This window comes from Leucopleurus acutus (assembly GCF_964270905.1).
Source record: "Leucopleurus acutus genome assembly, chromosome: 18".
NCBI classification, from domain to species: Eukaryota; Metazoa; Chordata; class Mammalia; order Artiodactyla; family Delphinidae; genus Leucopleurus; species Leucopleurus acutus.
In genome coordinates this window covers 75,930,893-75,949,854 of record NC_139160.1, presented here as the reverse complement: position 1 = coordinate 75,949,854, position 18,962 = coordinate 75,930,893, and the positions used below count along the sequence as shown (strand labels likewise).

Sequence of the window (18,962 nt, the reverse complement as noted above, 5' to 3'; positions counted from 1 at the left end):
ATAAACGTGTCCGAGTCGAAAGACGGGCGGTGCCGGGGAGGCGGGGCGCCGGGGCGCCGGACACGGGTCTCTCGACTCCTAGCCTCTCTCCCGTCTGCACCCCCCCTCCCCCCCGCCCCCCGGCCTCCTCCAGAGCCCCGACTCCCCAGGAGGGCCACGCGGGAAGGAGAGCGAGTGCTGCTTTCGCTTTCCCTTCACCGTGCCCAGTCCTGACTCCGCGGGCGGTGCTAGACGCCCGCCCCGGCCATGGCCACGCTCAGGGTCCTAACCGAAGCCCACGCCAAGGTGGCTGTGTTCCGTGAAGACCCATGTGGTAAGACAGAGACCCGCTCGGGAGCTATTTCCCCAAGAAGATTTCTGAGTTGGATGCATTTTTAAAGGAGCCAGCTCTCAGTGAAGCCAACCGGAACCATCTGAAGGCCCCCTGGACACCCCAGGGCCTGATCCACTCAAGAAGAAAGAAAAGGAGCAGCGGAAGAAGCAGCAGGAGAAGGAATACGAGGAGGAAAAGAAGAAAGAGGAAGATGACGACAGAGGTGCTCTTTGTGGCCCAGCGAACTGCAACGAGAAGGTCCTCCTGCAGCGCCTGAAGCCTGACAGCAAGGATGTCACCGAGAAGCTCAACCTGGTCACTACCTGGTTGCAGCTGCAGATCTCTCGGATTGAGGATGGGAAAAATTTGGCGTGGCTGTCCAGGAGGAGGTGTTTGAGCTGATGACCACCCTCCACAGCAAGCCGGAAGGCTTGCACACTCAGACCCCCAAATATTGCTCTGAGCGCTCTGACGCCGTGACCACAGCAGCTGAGCAGCCCCACGTGGGTGATTATCGGCGACGGGGGCACCAGCTGGGTGAGGCAGAGTCCTGGGATATCCGGCTGACGGTCATGGAGATCTGCAAGGCTTATACTGTGTTCTATGCCATCATCCAGAAGAACTTCGAGAAGCTCAAGAAGCCCAGGGGAGAAACAAAGGGAATGATCTATTTGCCTCCTCTCATATTCTGTGATGGGTCCAGCAGGGACCTTCCTGACGTTTACAGGGGACTCCAGACTTTTCCCACCTTCTGTCTGTTGAGATTTCTCCCTCACCTTGCCTCCCAGGCACAATAAATATAGTCATACCGTTGCGCAACAAAAAAAAAAAAAAAAAAAGGAAGAAACTTGTCCAAGCACATAAGAACAAATATTTTCAGTACCTTGTAAGGGTCTGAGTTTGTAAGGTGACTGCAAATCAAAGCCGGTTAACGGACTCAGCACTTCAGACAGCGAGCCACAGGGAGCGGCGGCGGGTCTTTTGTTGTTCAGGTTACACTTGGACCCGGGTTCGTCTGCTCGTAATCATTAACATCTAGAAAGAAGAGTACATTGTTTTTTAACATCTGTATTGGAGTATAATTGCTTTACAATGCTGTGTTAGCTTCTGCTGTATAACAAAGTGAATCAGCCATATGCATACATATATCCCCATATCCCCTCCCTCTTGAGTCTCCCTCCCAACCTCCCTATCCCACCCCTCTAGGGGGTCACAGAGCACTGAGCTGATCTCCCTGTGCTATGCGGCTGCTTCCCACTAGCCATCTGTTTTACATTTGGGAGTGTATATAAGTCCACGCCACTCTCTCACTTCGTCCCAGCTTCCCCTTCCCCCTCCCTGTGTCCTCAAGTCCGTTCTCTACGTCTGCGTCTTTATTCCTGTCCTGCCCCTAAGAAGAGTACATTTGAATGCAAAAAATGTTAGAATTTCATATGTTTTTTATCCAATGGTCAAAGTGGGAAATTAAGTCCATAATTTTTTATGAATGTTTTGATGCCCGTGAAGGCATACAACTTAACTAATGGCTGAGAATTGTTGAGACACAGAGGTTATCTGAATAAACACTATGAAGAAGGTATTTAGACTTCCTCTGCGTTCAAAGGTGGGCACGGGGTGCCTGGTGGCTGAAGTCTCTGATGGCAGCTGGCGACCAGAAGATTCGGCCTGAGGACCAAGGAAGCCTCAGTTTCTGAGCTCAGAAGGGGGCAGGCAGTTCTGCTGTCAGGCAGCCATTGGGTTTTCACTGGTTCTGACACGGATTTGGAGTCATGTGAGCACAGACGCGTTACTTACATTCTGGGTCTCTGCCTCTGTGAAGGCGGATGAGGGGCTCTGCTTCTCTGTGAGATGGTGGTGAGGCTGGCAGGAGACTGTGCAGGTGGGAGCCCAGGTGACAGGCCAGCTCAGGGCCGGGTACGGGCCGGGTATCCACTGAAAGTTGGCATCCACGAAGAGGGAGAGGAGTGTGGGTGGGGCTCCCTCTCCCGGGGAGTGGAGGAGGGGCTGGGGAGGGGCGCCTTACGCGGAAGGCCTCGCCGCTCCGAGGGAGACCCGGGGCGGGCATCAGCCACCGTGGTGCTTCTTCCCTCCTGGGATTGGCTCGCAACATGGCCTTTTCTCTCTTTTTCTCGAGCGTCCGTCATTGCACGGCTTTTGCCAACAGCTCATTCTAACCTCGAAAGTAACTCTCACTTGCGTTTTCTCTCGGGGGCTGTTCTTGGTTCTTGCGTTTGCAGGAATCCCAGATTCATAGACATGTATCTCCACCTACCGCTGGTCCAAGGTGCCATCTCTGCCTTGGTCTGCACAGGGGTCACGTGTGGGCCGGCAAAGCTTGAGAGCGAGAGTGGCCTGGCGCTGCGGTTTAGCGCAGGCCTTGGGACCTGAGGCAGCTGAGAAGCTGGTTGACCAGGAGGCCACGCAGGAGAACAGGGCAGGGGGTAGACCTCAGGGAGCAGTGCGCTCCGATGACAAGCGAGGGGGCCTGGTGAGTCTCACGGCCACTGTCACCAAATTGCAATGTCATCACTTTTCTCCCAAATTTGGTCACAGTCTTCCCTGATTGGATGGTTAATCTTTGATAGACAGCAAGCAACTCTGAATAATCTTGTAATTTTTTTTTTTTTTTTTTTTTTGCAGTATGTGGGCCTCTCACTGTTGTGGCCTCTCCCGTTGCGGAGCAACAGGCTCCGGACATGCAGGCTCAGCGGCCACGGCTCACGGGCCCAGCTGCTCCGCGGCATGTGGGATCTTCCCGGACCGGGGCACGAACCCGCGTCCCCTGCATCGGCAGGCGGACTCTCAACCACTGCGCCACCAGGAAAGCCCAATCTTGTAATTTATAAACATGAAATAACACCATATAATACCAAAGATGCTCTTTTGGAGGAGGAAAAAGATAAATATAACTTTTAAAAATATTCTTTAATAGCCTCAGAGTGGAACAGAGTGCAAGGCCCACCATCCGTAGAACAGTTTTGTCATCGGCTTAGAAAGTGGATGGAAAGAATTTTGGTAAAGATATACAATCTTACAATGTTAATGAGGCCCGTTTGCAAAATTCCACTTTTAAACAGATGTTGATTAATTTGTAGGGAGCCATAAAATAAGAATTTATGAGTTTAAGAAGTTAATTATTTTAAAGCATCCAAAGCTGTCACCCTTAACCTATTTCTTTCTGTGGACCAGCAAAAGCACACATGGACAATTTGTTTTCCTGACCATTTGTACCATAATTTTACTTTCAGTGAAAGACTATGTCTGAATTAAAGGCTTACCCGGCAAAAATAAAGCTTGCCTATATATGATTTTATGGATGGTTCCATCACTGATATTCCTGGCTATTAATACTTCCCCATTGATTTAGGCCATGGGTGAGGGTGTTATTTAGAACCTGAAATATTACACAACAGTTTCAAAGGAAATATAATTATATGATCCATTATCCAGGGAGTGGGCCAGAGTTTTAATCTCATAACATCGAAGATATAATTTTTAATATTATGTATGCCTGGGATTCTGTTAAACTATAACTTTCAGAGCCTTGTTTCTGTTGCATCAACAAATGAGGAAATGAAGCTGCCAGAGGAGGCGCTAGTTGCTTCACCTGAGATCTTTTTTTTAAATAAAGAGACAGACGACGGTGTGTACAGTGCTGTTGGGTGAACAGGCACAGATGGAAGAGAGCCAGAGCTCCGTCCTGGAGGAGGGGAGCCATGGAGGGCGCATTATGTCCCCTGAGAATCTGTTAATTTTACAGAAAGACAGCTATGTTTCCTTATCCATCAACCATGGTGTTTCCTCATTCCACTCTGGGCCAATGGGGGGGATTTTTCAAAAAAATCAAGTCTTGGCTCCTTCCTGATGGTTCGTTCAAGCAGTTCATACTTTATCTCCAATGATTTGAAGCTCAATGTTTATGAATGCATCTTTACCTTCCTTGAGGGAGGGAACTGGAAGGCTGCTCAGAGCCAAGTCTGTGGTCTGGGGGGAGGGGGCAGGGCCAGGCCATCGTCTTTGGCTGGAATCCTGTTCCCTCCAGAAATCACAAACAGCACGTGGGAGAGACAGAGTGATGAGCAGCTGCAGTATCTACTGGGAGAATCTTTAAAATCCTAGAGAACCTCAATATTCCAGCTGTGAGCCCTAGCTGAGGGCAAAGGAGATTCACAGGATCATAAAGCGATTGTCTGATCTGTTGGTTTTCAAAATATCTCTCATCAACATGTCCTATTCTCAAACAAAACCTCAGGCAGGTCTCTAATACCACAAAATAAATAGTAAGATAAAGGAGGAGCTGCTCTAGTGAGGGCAGGGGTCGGGTGGGGAGCCCAGAGCGGTTCGTTCTAGATGGTTCTAGGTGGTTCTAGATCAAAAGAGCAACCCTCAAGAGCAAGGGAACTGATGAGCCTATGTGGCTGTTAGCAACTCAGCTCAATGGACGCAGAAGTGCTACCAGAACTTAGTTCCTTTGAAAAACACAGTGGGGTGATGTTCTTTCCAGCACACAGCATGCCGACAAGAAATGTGTATTTCAGTAAGAGGTGTATTGTTTAAGAAGCAGAGAGATTCACATTTCAGTTTAGAAAAATTTCCATTAAGCGGTCTAATGAATACCAGGTGTTAAAGGTGTATTCACCTTTACTTGTCTAGACAACTTATTCTCACGAGGGGAAACTTCATTTAGTGGTGCTGGACAAACAGGTGGTTTGGTACACATGTAGATAACAATACAAGTCATTTGGTCTTGTGTTTTACGTTAGTACGCACACCTTTCAGGGCCTGGGGACCCAAAACAACTACATGCCTCATTAACCAATCTCCTCCCCTCCAGCACCGTCACCTGCCTCTCCTGGTGGTACCCTGGAATCTTCTCTTGATCAAGGTACTATTATCCACGTCAACACTCTTCCCACCATTTCTCTCAGGGTAAACCTGTCTGACTGTGTCGATCAAAAAGAGCCTGTTGTAGGCTCTTCTCCTTCTCTTATAGGGTAAGTATGCAGGACATGTTTAGTCACGGGGCTGTGGCTTACAGAAGCAGGTACCATGCTGTATGAAAACTACTGTATCCACGAAGACGAGAAGTTTCTGGGCCCCCTTCTTGCCTCTACCCTCCATCTCTGTTCCTGCCACAGCCCTTTGTGTGACAGAAAGGAACAGCAGTGGGAGATCTGTCTAGTGAGGGAATCGCCCTCTATAGAAATCTACACAGATGATGACGTGGCACCTTGCACATTGCAGCAATGGACATTTCCTGGTTTGGATATTGCAGTGTGGTTATGTGATATCTAACCATAGAGGAAACTGGCCTGTGGGTATCAGAGGCCTCTCTACATAATTTTTGTAACCACTTGTTAACCTACAATTAAAGTACAGTAAGTCCTCTACATACAAACCTTCAAGTCGTGAACTTTCAAAGATGCGAACTTGCGTTCGCGTGTCCCATCACGTAAGCTAGTTCACGTGTCTGGCGTACGTTGTCACGTCCGTGCATCCTCTGCAAGGGGTTGTGCTTTTGTGTACTTTACAGTACTGTAGAGAGTACAGTAGTACAATATCTTTATTTCTAGCCGAGGATGTCCAGAAGCAAGCGTAAAGGTACCGGTGATATAGCTGGTACTGCTACCAGCCCCTGTATGCCAGCTCTTGTCCTGTACTACTGTACTTTTCAAGGTACTGTTCTGTAAGATTAAAAATGGTTTCTTGGGCTTCCCTGGTGGTGCAGTGGTTGAGAGTCCGCCTGCCGATGCAGGGGACATGGGTTCGTGCCCCGGTCCGGGAAGATCCCACATGCTGCAGAGCGGCTGGGCCCGTGAGCCATGGCCGCTGGGCCTGTGTGTCCAGAGCCTGTGCTCCGCAACGGGAGAGGCCACAACAGTGAGAGGCCCGCGTATCAAAAAAAAAAAAAAAAAAAAAAAAGTTTCTTTATTTTTAGCGTTTGTTTTTAGGTATTACTTGTGTGAAAAGTATTATAAGCCTATTACAGTATAGTACTATATAGCCGATTGTGTTAGTTAGGTACCTAGGCTAACTTTGCTGGACTTACGAACGTGCTCTTGGAACGGAACTCTTCATATGTAGGGGACTTCCTGTACAGAGAAGGAGCCCCAGAATCTCCTTCCTAGTTGGTACATGCCCCTTCTCCCCATCTTTCTGGGTATCCCACCTCCACGACCTCAGCTGGATGGCAGCAGTCACCCAAGCTCTGGGGGAACGAGATGAGGGAAGAGCACGGAGCCTGGAAAAGCTGAGAGGTCCCCACTCCTTCTCCCCCTCTGCTGGGTCCCAGATCCATGCACATCAGCCCTAGGACCAGGATGCCTATAATTTTAAGGCATCTTTTGCGGTTTTGCATTCAGTAGGGGCATCCACAGGTCTGTGTGACAGACCTCTTGAGATGGACGTTTTTCTTTTTTAACCAAGATTACTTTAGAGAACAAACTCACAGTTTTTCGACTTCTATTAAAGTACGTGGCTTTCTAGGTACTTTTCAGTGTCTCACACAAATCCCTGTTGTGATAACAGAGCTAATCAGAGGATGCTCTCTGGGCTCCTGTGGGGCTGAGGGTGGGAGTCTGGGACTCCTCCTCTGTCCCTTTGATTGGAGGTGTAGGAAATCTAGGTACTTTTCCCCACTGGCACTAAAGTCCTGTGTAAAACGAGTAATATCACAGGATACCGGGAAAACCCAACAAGAAATTTTCAAGTATTTTCCCAAATATTCCTTTGAAAACCTTTTATGCACCATTGTCACATTTATTATAAGACATAACGCCTGTGGCATAAAATGTGTACACGGAGCTTTTCCCTCTGAGATACACAAATAGTAAATCTGAACAACGGAGCAGGATTAAAGCATCTTCAATTGTGCAGTGAAGATGCTGCGTTCTTTTATTTTATTTTTTTTATTTATTTTTTATTTTTATTTTTTTTGCGGTACGCGGGCCTCTCCCTGTCGTGGCCTCTCCCGTCGCGGAGCACAGGCTCCGGACGCGCAGGCTCAGCGGCCATGGCTCACGGGCCCAGCCGCTCCACGGCATGTGGGATCTTCCCGGACCGGGGCACGAACCCGCGTCCCCTGCATCGGCAGGCGGACTCCCAACCCCTGCGCCACCAGGGAAGCCCAGATGTTGTATTCTTGACATGGTGTCATAGCCACCGTTAATTTCTTTTTTAAAAAAGTTTATTTTATTAAAGTATAGTTGATATACAATGTGTTAATTTCTACTGTACAGCAAATTGATGTTATACATATATATAGTGTGTGTGTGTGTATATATATATATATATATACCTTTTTTCATACTCTTTTCCATATGTTTTATCACGGGGTATTGAATATGGTTCCCTGTGCTCTACAGTAGCGCCTTGCTGTTTATCCATCCTATACATAATAGCTTGCATCTACTAATCCCAAACTCCCACTCCATTCTTCCCCACCCAGGTGGGGCAACCCCTTGGCCACCTCAGGTCCATTCTCTATGTCTGTGAGTCTGTCTCTGTTCTGTAGATAAGTTCACCTGGGCCATATTGTAGCCCTGCTCATTTCTCACTGTGTCATCGTTGTAATGATCATCAGATCTGCTCTTAAAAAGGTTTTGCTGTTAAACATGTTTTTGGAAAACAGTATTTAATAATTCGCAAACACTGACTGCAGATGAAGCATATGTAACATCATCTCCGGGCTTTGAGTGAATTATTATTAAAGAAGTGAAAGCAAAGGGAAATAGCTAATCCCGGTCTTCGAAGTCCGTTTGGAACTTAATTGACCATTAGGACACCAACTACCTTGGCAGACCACCATGCAATAAAGAGAGACCCAACCTTACATTAGGGATGAGAGCAGAGCAATTCATCAGAAGCTACACACCATTTACATCGCTTTCCGTGGAGATTTCTCGGGGAAAGTGCAGAGCACACAGTTTTAAGTAATTTATGAGCTTTTCAGTAGTGTTACAGCAATTGAGTTCTGGCAATAATGAAACTGTTTGTTGACAAGTGTGTGTGAGATTTGTTTGACTTGGGCCGTGATTGTACCTCGTCTCCTGCCTTAGAAGCTCAGGCTGCAATGAATGAAGTCACGGGGGGAAATGTTTTGAAAAAAAATAAGTAACGCTGATAAACATAAACATCTCCAGTGTTTAACCAGACGAAAACAATAATACCGCCTTATATCCAAACAACATCCATTTGTAAAGTTGCATTGCTATTCTGACAAATCTCATTTGATCCATAGGGTCACTTGATCCACGAACCCGCGTCCCCTGCATCGGCAGGCGGACTCTCAACCACTGCGCCACCAGGGAAGCACAAGTGCCCTAATATTTAACAAGAAATTCCCTGCCTAGATTTTCAGGTATGGCCCTATTGTCTGTGAGGATACTCACTGTTACATAATTCAGCACCTCTGAAATCATTTTGAATGTCTCTGCTAGAAGAACCTTACTTTCCACTGTTAACATTGGGCAGATATAAGACCCTGATTTTGAACTTATACCAAAGGGACACCAACTGACCTCTGATAATGTTTGTGTCATAGATCCAGCTCTGTTCCCTCCATCCAAATCAAACCTCTTAGGCAGCTTTGTGCTCCATTAATCCCACGTGTGGTTCAGGAAGACTGTTTTAACTATAAGACTCACTTGGGGCTCAGGGGGAGGGCATCCCCACAACTTCACACACAAGTGAATCAAGTACACATATTTGATTTCGTTGTTATGTTAGGCTGGCATTTTTTCTAATCAAGCGGCATCTTTCTAAGGCTGTACTCCATAGGGTGTATTCATAGGGTGTTCTAGATTGAAATGTACATTCACACACATTATCATCACGTTGAATAATGCTAAATCGTTCCAAATTAGAATATCTTAATGTATTTATATAAATCTCGTTATGAAAGTTATTTGCATATGGAACGTTATTTAAAAGAAATTGTCATTCCTAATTATTTTTTAACCACATCCTTTATTTATTAACTTGAATCTTTACTTCAAATAGTCCACAAGAGACAACATTCCCAACAGGAATCCACTGATGCTGGAGCTATTTTCATGTGAAACCGTTTTGCAGATGCCAACTGTTCTCCTTTTTCCAAATTCTATTCGCTATTTGAAGTTTGACCCACAAGTATTTATATTAATTTGTATTATTAACTGAGCTGCAGAAATTTTCTTAGCAATGTTTTGAATAAATAGGAATATTGTCCCAAGGATACTTAGACTGAAAAATAAGTAAACGCTTCAAGAAAGTATTTTGAGATGCAGGAATATTTGACGCATTTTCAGTAAGTACTAACAACAGGACACGCTGTGTTGACCTCACTAACTGAAGTGACAACTACAACAGTAAACCCTCCACCTTATGTGTTGTTTCTAGTCACAAAAAAGCGTACTTAAAAAAAATTTTTTTTATTGACTTATAGTTGCTGTACAATATTACATAAGGTACAGGTATACAATATAGTGATCCACAATTTTTAAAGGTTCTACTCCACTTATAGTTATTATAAAATATTGACTACAGTCCGTGAGTTGTACAACATGTCCTTGTGGCTTATTTTATACATACTAGTTTGTACCTCTTACTCGCCTACCCGTTTGCCCCTCCCCTTTCCCTACGAAAAGAGTACTTTGGAAACTCGTCAACAGCCCCACAGTTTTCGTACAAATCTTCTTAACAAAATCTATCAACTCTTTTGCTTTTGACCAAAATAATATATTCCAGCTTGGCCTCTCCACATTTGTTTTATATTAATCTTTTTACTGGCATATTTAGTTGCTATGCCTAATTTGTGGCTCATTACATCATTTTGAACAAAAATTGAAACCAGTCATTTTTTTTTTCCAAGGGGGTGTATGCTCCAAAATATCTGACAGACTCTAAAAAAGTGTTTGGGAGGAATCGTCGTGCACACTGATACATTACACAGTTAAGGAAGACTCAGCAGGTTCCAGACAATTAGCGTGAGCACCCCAGATGTGGACTTTATACGCTAATAGTGGGAAATGCAGTACAATCCGTAGAAATAATAAATAAACATAGTCTCTGCATGTTACAAATGGAGCTTTGTTATGAAAAATAAAGTAGAAGAGGGGAGAGAGACTTAAGGTGACACATGGGCAAAGCCTTGAAGGAGACAGGGGATGGGAGGACATCCGGGGCTAGCTCAAGGCACCACGTGCTGGAGGTCCTCCCCTTCCATTGGAAAGAACTTGACTTTTTCCTCCCAGAATGAAACAGGGAGCCAAGTATCAACTGAGAGAAAGCCCTCTATGCAGAGGGAGCAGACAGGCACAGCCTTTACATGGTGGGTTAAATTGCGTTCCCCAAAGAGATGTCAAAGCCCTAATCCCCGGTACCTATGAATGGGATCTTAGTTGGAAATAGAATCTTTGCAGATGTGATCAGGTGAAGATGAAGGTATCAGGGTGTGATCAGTGACCTCGTGAGAAGAGACACACCTGCCGGGAGAAGGCCATGGGAAGCAGAGGCAGAGATTGGACCACTGCGTCTTTACCCCAGGATCAAAGGCCACCCCCAGCAGCTGGAAGAGGCACGGAAGGTCCTCCCCTTGAGCCTTCGGAGGGGGCTTGGCCCTGCCAACACCTTGATTTCAGACTTCCAGCCTTCGAAGCGCGCGAGAGAATACATTTCTGTTGTTTTAAGTCCCCCAGTGCATAGTATGTTGTCACAGCAGCTCTGGGAAACTCACACATCAGCTGAGAGTGAGGATGGGGTGGGAGGGGGCGGAGCCTGAGGAAGGAGGGCCCGGGGCAGGGAGAGTGGAAGGGGTGCTGGATCTGGAGGTGCAGGAGGCTGTTCCGCGTCCTGGGTTCATTGGATGCTTGTGTTTGTGAGTTTCCCGCAAGACCCATCCGTGGGTTCCGTTTTCTCTCACAGCCCGATGGTGGAGAATTGCATGAGGTACAGGTGGGCTCGTTACAGCGGGTGAGAGGCATGGCAGCATAGGGTATGTGCCAGGGAGTGACATAACTAAGTTGACCTTGGAGTTGAAGTTGGGTATCTATCGAGGGAAGCGAGGGCTGGAGGGCCGGCTGAGAAATCATGCAGAAGTGGGGAAAGCACTGAACTCTGGCTCCCACTAAAGTTGTTTTTCATTTTCCAATTGCTGGAGTAGTTAATTCCTATATAATTCCTGTCCAATGACTTGACAAACTGAAATAATACAGCCCTAAGGTTGTATTGCTTACAAAATCAGGGCTCTGGGTTTAAACATGGCTGAGGAACGTCATTTTTTAGAACAGAAAGGAGCCTCAGCCAGCATCTAACCAGACACCCACATGTTTCTAGGTGGGAAACACTTAGGGTAAGTGCGCTGCCCGTAATTTCATGGCTATTAAGTCATAGAAGCAGGAGCAGAATTGAGGTGGTCGGTTGGTGTAGCGCTGCTACCGCAACTACAACTTACTTGACGTAAACGTCCATCAACTCTGGCAGGCTGGAAACGACTTTGAAATACATTTTTTTAATGCGTCTGTTAATGTGTCTATTAATGGTTATTTAGAACAGTTTGCTTTACGGAACACATTTTAAGAATCAAACAAGATTAGAATAAAAAGTAACTGTATTATTATATCTGTTCTATTTGAACTTACTTGCTTTTCCCACTAAATTACACCATTTTTTTTAAAAAAAACCCTACCATTATTTTTGTGTCTTTTAGCAACCTAAGCAAATGCAGTCACCTGGCGATTACTCAGAGGGGCGACGGGTGTCGGGAAAAGGAACTGTAGTCTGTGTAGCAATTTGCATGAAAATGTATGCTAGATGCTGGGTGAGGATTTACAGACGATGCATTCCCTTGTATTCCCTTGGTTGTCATACGTTGAAAGAAAATATTAGTCATAAGTGGGAAAATCTGCGCTACTGGCCACTCGCATGCACGCTTTTGTGTTTCAGTAAAGCTCCTTGGATGGAGTGGGGTGTAATTTCCAGCATGACTGACTGTGTCTGTTACTGGCCTCCAGTCCACTGCTTTCTCAGCAATTTATGTGTTTTGAAAATGTTCGTGCAACCTCAGTACTTTCTTTTCCTTCCACTCAGCATCTCAAAGCTACAGACACCGAGGAACAAAGACTAGAGAGGAGGTGGAACCTCATTTCTGCTCCACTGAGGATGCCAGCCAAGTGGACGCTGAAACGTAGAAGTCCTTCCATCACTTCTGAAGGAGAGTCAAGAGCCCTCTGTGGTCTGTTCTCCCACGATTGCTCCTGGGCTACCTCTGCTGTTCCTGAACTCTCCGGTTCCTTATTCTCTCGGCCCCAACTCTCTTACCACTGAGAACGTACCCTCGCCCATCTCACGTGACTCCAGCTAGAGGGTTAACTCTGAGACCCCCGTCTCCAACCACGAAATGGGCACCTGGCTGAGCCTGGTGACCCTGGCGTCCCATTTGCCCTTCGCAGTGATGGTTCATCAAGGCGTATAGGGAACCCCCAGGTAGGACAAGTCTGAGTCGTTCTGTGACAACTGATACTAGATGCCGGGAGAGAGGGGTTCTTTCTGGCTTCAGAGCACTAGCTGTAAAGAAATGGCCACCTTTCCAACCGTGGGGAGAGAGTCTGCCTGCTGGTGGGGACAACGGCGTCAACAAGGAAAATTAAATATTAGAAATAAGTCGAGAAGGGAGAGGGGAGGGAGAGACAGAGAGAGAGAGAGAGGTCAGGTTATATTATACCATCTAAGCTTCAAGCTTCAGGTCCAAACATGCCTTCCATCCAGATTGCGTGCTGTAGGTCAGTATGCCTTTTCTAATTAAGTCAGTGCAACCAGTGGGCACCAGGAACTTCAAACACCTTCTACATCTTTTCCTCTTTCTGCCTCCTAAAGACACTCAAACCAGTCCCATGACTTTTCTGTCACCCTCAGTTATCGGCACCCTCATTTCCTCAGATATTACAAATGCCACTCCCATACACATCAAAACCGTACTCTTTCTTCCTGGTCAAAGAGCTCTTCCTTCCAGCTCAGGGATTCCCTGAAATGCGGGGACCAGCCATGAGAGAGGAAAGCTGGCATTTGTCCTTCAATTCTTGGTGTCGTGACTTTCCCCTTGGTACGATGACTTCCGCAGAAGGGAAGGGAGAGCGTCCTGCCTGAACAGTGTCATGGTCTGAGTGTTTAATCCTCGTTTGCAGATGCCTAGACATTGGGCGTTTCTATATTCTGGAGGCAGGAGCCCCATCCTGACCCTGCCTTTTCCCCGCCGCCTTCTTGGGAGAAGTCTTTGAGCTGGTGACATTTCCTGGTACCCAGCTGGTCCCTGGGAAAACCTGGCATCATTCCTGAGGCCTTGGGGTCTCCTGTTTATAGAAACTCGCTTCTCCCCTGGAAGGTCCCTATACATGTCAGGTTTATTACTGCTGTTTCAGTTCCCTGTCATCCAGTTAGCATCCCCTAGGAAATCCCCTCTGCTTATATAGAGGTCCCAAATATTCTCTCTCCCACTCCTTGGCAACAAGTGCTGGATGAAGGCATAAATAGACAAGTCAGTACAGAGATCGATGCGCTGCCATCATCCTGATGTGTCAGGTCGGTACCTTGCCATGTGAAAGTTCATGACCAATGTTCGCTACTGCCAACAGTCAGACCGTTTTCCACCCCTACGCCGAACAGTGTGCATCTGTCTCTGTAGAGACGTGTCCAACCTAGAGAGGTAAACCCTACCAAATGCTATAAAAGACAATGAAGACTCTCAAAGAAAGGGCAGTGAGTTGCCATCAGCTCGCGAACAATGGGAAGGCAACAGGCGCACCCCCTGGGCAAGCCCGTGGAACACAGGTACCACCACGATGCACGAAACGAAGGCGGGGCTTAGTCAACTGCTAAAAGCCAGTGAATTTGTTCCAGCAACAGGTCCATACACTGAACGATGCCAGCCTCCCCAGAAGCCCTGGCTGTGTCCCCCTCCCCATCACGGGCTCTCACCCCTTCCAAAATCACCCCCTCCTGGTTTTGACACGAATCGCTCCTTTACACTTCCTTATTGCTGTACTTAAACTTGATTAAGTTTTAAGTCCACACATCATCTCCCACCAACCGATTCTTTTCCTTACTGTTCATCTGTTGAAGAAGGTGGGCCATTTGTCCTGTTGTGTTTCCCAAGGACTAGATCTTGCTGATTGCCATATATCATGAACAAACCACACAGCAATAATTACATAAAGTTTTACTGATCCAAAAGTATTATATTTGCCACCAAAAATGATTCTTTGTATATTTTTGTTCTAAAAATCATAATGATGCCACAATTCAGGTTTGCTGCCTACTTTTACAATTAAATATTAAATCCTTTTGGGAGATCATGATACACAAGAGGGAGGAGATATGGGGATAATGTATATGTATAGCTGATTCACTTCGTTATAAAGCAGAAACTAACACACCATTGTAAAGCAATTACACTCCAATAAAGATGTTAAAAAATGCATTTATTTCAGGAATAGCTTTTGCAAAGATGTAATTGATAACATTAAAAATCAGAATATGCGTTTTCCATACTTACCTGTAAAGTACAGAAGCGCAGTGTTGAGATGTTAAGGCATTTCGGGACAAAGGACACTTCCATGTTTCCTTAGCTTAGAGCTTGCCTCTTTGCTTAGAAGACTCTTTCATCCTTTTGACAAAAGAAAGGTCCCCTGCTCCCTAGAGCCAGTTATCCTGTACCCGCTGTGTGTGGTTGGATTCAGAGGTTCGTTCAGATCTGGGTTCAATTCCTTTGGCAAGACCACACTGGGATGTATCCTCAGAACGTACTTTATGTCTGTTTCTTTGTCCTTTTCGACACCTCGAGCCATAGATTCACTGGAGATTGGTAAATAGTTGCATTCAAATTTTATCATCTTGTTTTCATTTATTAGCTGGAATAAGTTTATAAGTAGAGCTTTCCCCTCATCTGATCTTTAGTTAAATGTCTATAGTTGATGGAGGATAAGCATAAAAAATGCTTGATCCTTTCCTTTTATTTACTGGGGTTTCAAAATAATGGGCTCATTATTCATGCCTCTCAAGAAGTGACCAATTTGGTTTTGTAAAATATCATTATAATCACAAGGATTTAAGCCAATGTGATATAGGTCAATCTTTGCCATTTCTACCCTTTTTAAAACTCAAATTGCGCCCTTTTGACCAGGGGGAAATTTGTCAAGCTGGCTCCTAGTTCTTTTGAAATAAGCCTAGTAGTCTTTTATCGCTTAGTAATTATCTGGAATTACAACGTGTTTTAGGCTAATTGTAGTAGTTTCTTAGGGCTCCGTAGCAAAGTACCATAAACTGATTGTTTAAAGCAGCAGAAAGGTATTCTTCCGGTTCTGGAGACCAGAAGTCTGAAGTCGAGGTATCAGCAGGGACGTGCTCTTAATGAATGCACTAGGGGAAATCTGCTCCACACCTTCCTCTTGGTTTCTGCTGCTGGCAATCCTTGCTCTTTGGCATGTAGCAGACCTGACACTCCAATCTCTGCCTCTGTCATCAGGTGGCTTCTCCCTGTGTGTCTTCACACCATCCTCCCTCTGCATGTGTCTGCCTCTGTGTCTCTTCTCTTCTATAAGGACACAAGGCCTATTGGATTAGCCCACCTAGTCCACCATCACCTAGGCTGTGTTATCAAAGGGAGATACACACGTCCAATTGCTCTCACCCTCCATTGTCTGAGGGTTGCCGCGTGGTATTGGGCTGCCGTGGGACTTTCATGTAGCGTAAGTCTGAGTGCTGAGAAGACATTCCCTTGTGTCTTTAGTATCACAGAAGCCCAAGGAAAGAGCAAGAGAGGAGTGGCATGCATTTGAGTTGAGGTGCCGTCAGCATAAGGCAAGCTGCAGCCTCACTGAACCGCCAGCCATCACCGTGGCCAAATCAGAGAGGAGCCTGGAAGGATGGGAGGCTTTGCACAGATGCACCCAAAACAGGGGCCTGGCCTGGGCTCAGCATCAATCCAGAAGCAGGTGGTGCAGAACTGGTAAGGCAGCTCTGCCGTCGTCAACACACGTCTCATTTACCTCTGGGTCCAAAGTGGCTCCACAGGTGCAGAAGCTAAGGAGCACATGCCCACTCCCTGGGAGGACGCATCCAGAATGTATCACCCATCTCATCCCGGCAGCTGGAACGACGTGAGTCAGGCACGTCGGGCTCCAGAGGAGAGGGGGAAGCTCTTAGCATGCTCAGCTGATGGTTCTGTGCTTCCCCAAGATCTCCACGAAGGGAAGCAGAATGGGAGAACGCACATCCCGACGCAGACGTCAGGACCTACGCCGGAAGGAAGTCTGGGAGGGAACGACGGCAGCAAGCAGGAGCAGCCCATCGGACGGCAGAGACGCCTCGTGGAGGGCTTGGGAAGGGCAGCTGGGACAGTCATGCTAAGGCAGGGACCACCCACGGGAGTGCCAAGGTGTCAGTCAGCGCTGCCGGGCTCCCTTTCTTTTCTTTAGCTGATGTGGTTTCAGTGCAAAGGAGTTGGTGTCCTTGCTTTTCTCCTTCAGCCCAACTTCCTGCCTGGTTGAGTGCCCTCCTCCCCTCTTGGCCAGAACTCCTCTGGGGCTCTACCTGGATCTCATGGTAACTTTTTCCAATTCTGCCAAATTGTCAGAGGAAAAATACATAACAACAGTTCCAAAGATTTACAGACAAAGAACAATAGCTTACAAACATTTATACCTGGGCCAAGTTTTCATAAATTTTCAGCCAGGTACTTCCAGGAACCCTCCTAGCAAGCATCACGCTGGAAACACCACGCTGAGCCCAGGGCTCGGGGCCAGGGCATACTCGGGGATGTATCGTGGGATTGTTTATGTCCAGGTTTGCATTTGGACTCGACACCAGCCAGGCTTCCCTGGAGCGCCTCTCGCCAGGGGCCGCTTGGAAGCATGCAAACAGCAAATGGCTCGTGGATCGGAGGTTCTGAGAGGCTAAGTTCTGGGGTCCCCTGGGGCTTCTGCGTGTCACTCTGCTGGCTGAAGGGGGTACAGGTCAGTCTCTGCAACTCGGAGCATTCTTCAAACCAAACTCAGTTCCTTAAAGAATCTGAGGGCTAGAGGTCGCCTCGGGCTGGCGGGCCACTGTTCCTTTCCGTACCGTCTCCTTCCTGATCTTCCTTACCCAACCTTCCACCAGGAAGGAGGGAGGGAACCCGGGACCCTAACCTGGGCTCGTGGTACATAAGCAAAGCTTAATCGCATAATCGCTGTACCGTTACTATTACGTCTGTTTCCTATCCTGAGGGCAGGACCCATGGGGCTGCTTCATCGTCCCTCCTGACACACAGCTCAGTGCACTGTGCACAGCAGGTCCCCATTGACCTTTCTGCTTAGCTAATGGTGGGAATGTGAGAAGGTAAGTTACTGGTAACCCTCCTCACCAGCTGGCTGTGTGGGCGCTGAGCCCACCTGTGGCCTCGGGCACCACGCAGCTTCGGGGCGGGGGGGTGGCATGGCCCGCAGAGCTCGGCTGCCAGCCCTGAATCTCGGCTCTGCTCCTCACCAGCCATGTGATTTGAGCTTAAGCACCACCCTGTGCCTCAGTTTCATCATCTATAAAATGGGAATAATGACACCTGCAGTATTTAGGACCATCCTTGCTATATCTTCTATTTCCCTGACTCCGTTTTGTGTCCTTTCTCTTTGGGTCCTCAGTAGCCAGGGCTCCTGCATGCAGAAATACAACAAATGCCCAGTGAACTGAACGGACCGCCATCCACGTCTGCTGTCAGCATCTGCTGCGTCTGCAGCCCCTCGGGAACAGTGACCATCAGACAGTGGCGGCGATGCTCACAGGCCATGTCTGGCTCTTCCAAACGCTCTGAGCCTGGCAGCCTGTGGGCAATGAGTGCAAGTGGCTGAAGGGACCAGGTAATTGCAGTGAGGAAATGGAATGGTACATAGCCATAAGAAAAATCATGTTTTAAGAAATTGGTGGCATTGAAACATTTTAAAGCAGCGTGGTTTCCATTTTGCACAACAACATATATGCATATGAAAAGACAGCCAGGATGTCCTTAAAGCGGTAACAATGGCTGTCTCCGGGTGCACACTATGGTTCATTTTAATTCTCCTCTATTCACTTTTCTATAGTCAAAAATTTGTCTACGCTCAGCAATTATTCCTTCAATAATCAGAATATAGATGTAGCATTTTACAAGGCAACTGAAATCGTTGCCAACCTCTTCAAACCCATGTTACGACACTGAGGGTAGATGGGTGGCTCGTGAAACCGTGCGTGTGCTGTGGGAAATCAACGGGGAAGAGGGATGTGTGTTTGTTATGCGATAATTATGTGGCTGAAGGTTAAAAGCCTCTTTGGGCAATCAAATTAGAGCATTGCCTCAGACACTGTTCATGCAGGATCGTGGATCGTAATGCCTTCTGTTGAGCGCATCCCAGGTGATTCAAGGTCAGGACCCAGCACCTCCAGCACAAACCCCTAAGAGAAGCTTGTCAGTTTATCAGAAACTTTTTGTCTCCTGATCTGGTGGGATTAGGGCACTACCTGGTTCTCTTCTCCTTAATTTGGGAATGTCAGCATTTTGCGTTTTAGCCTTGCCTTCCCTTTTTTCTTAATTTTCTCTATCCATTTCTGCTCTCCTTCTGTTTCCTGTTTTTGAAATAAGCACATCTTTTGGAAGAAAGATTATGCT

General features: G+C 46.9%; 1 pseudogene across 1 annotated transcript in view; it reads left to right on the top strand.

Annotated features, from left to right (window-relative positions):
- The first annotated feature begins 246 nt into the window (after nt 1–246).
- The window catches only part of LOC309974615 (proteasome activator complex subunit 1-like), a 32,585-nt pseudogene continuing 13,869 nt past the window's right edge, over nt 247–18,962 (top strand). The window contains exons 1-2 of the transcript in view: nt 247–1,003; nt 2,683–2,801. The product of the transcript in view is annotated as a proteasome activator complex subunit 1-like (transcript). The remainder of the gene's footprint in view (nt 1,004–2,682; nt 2,802–18,962) is intronic.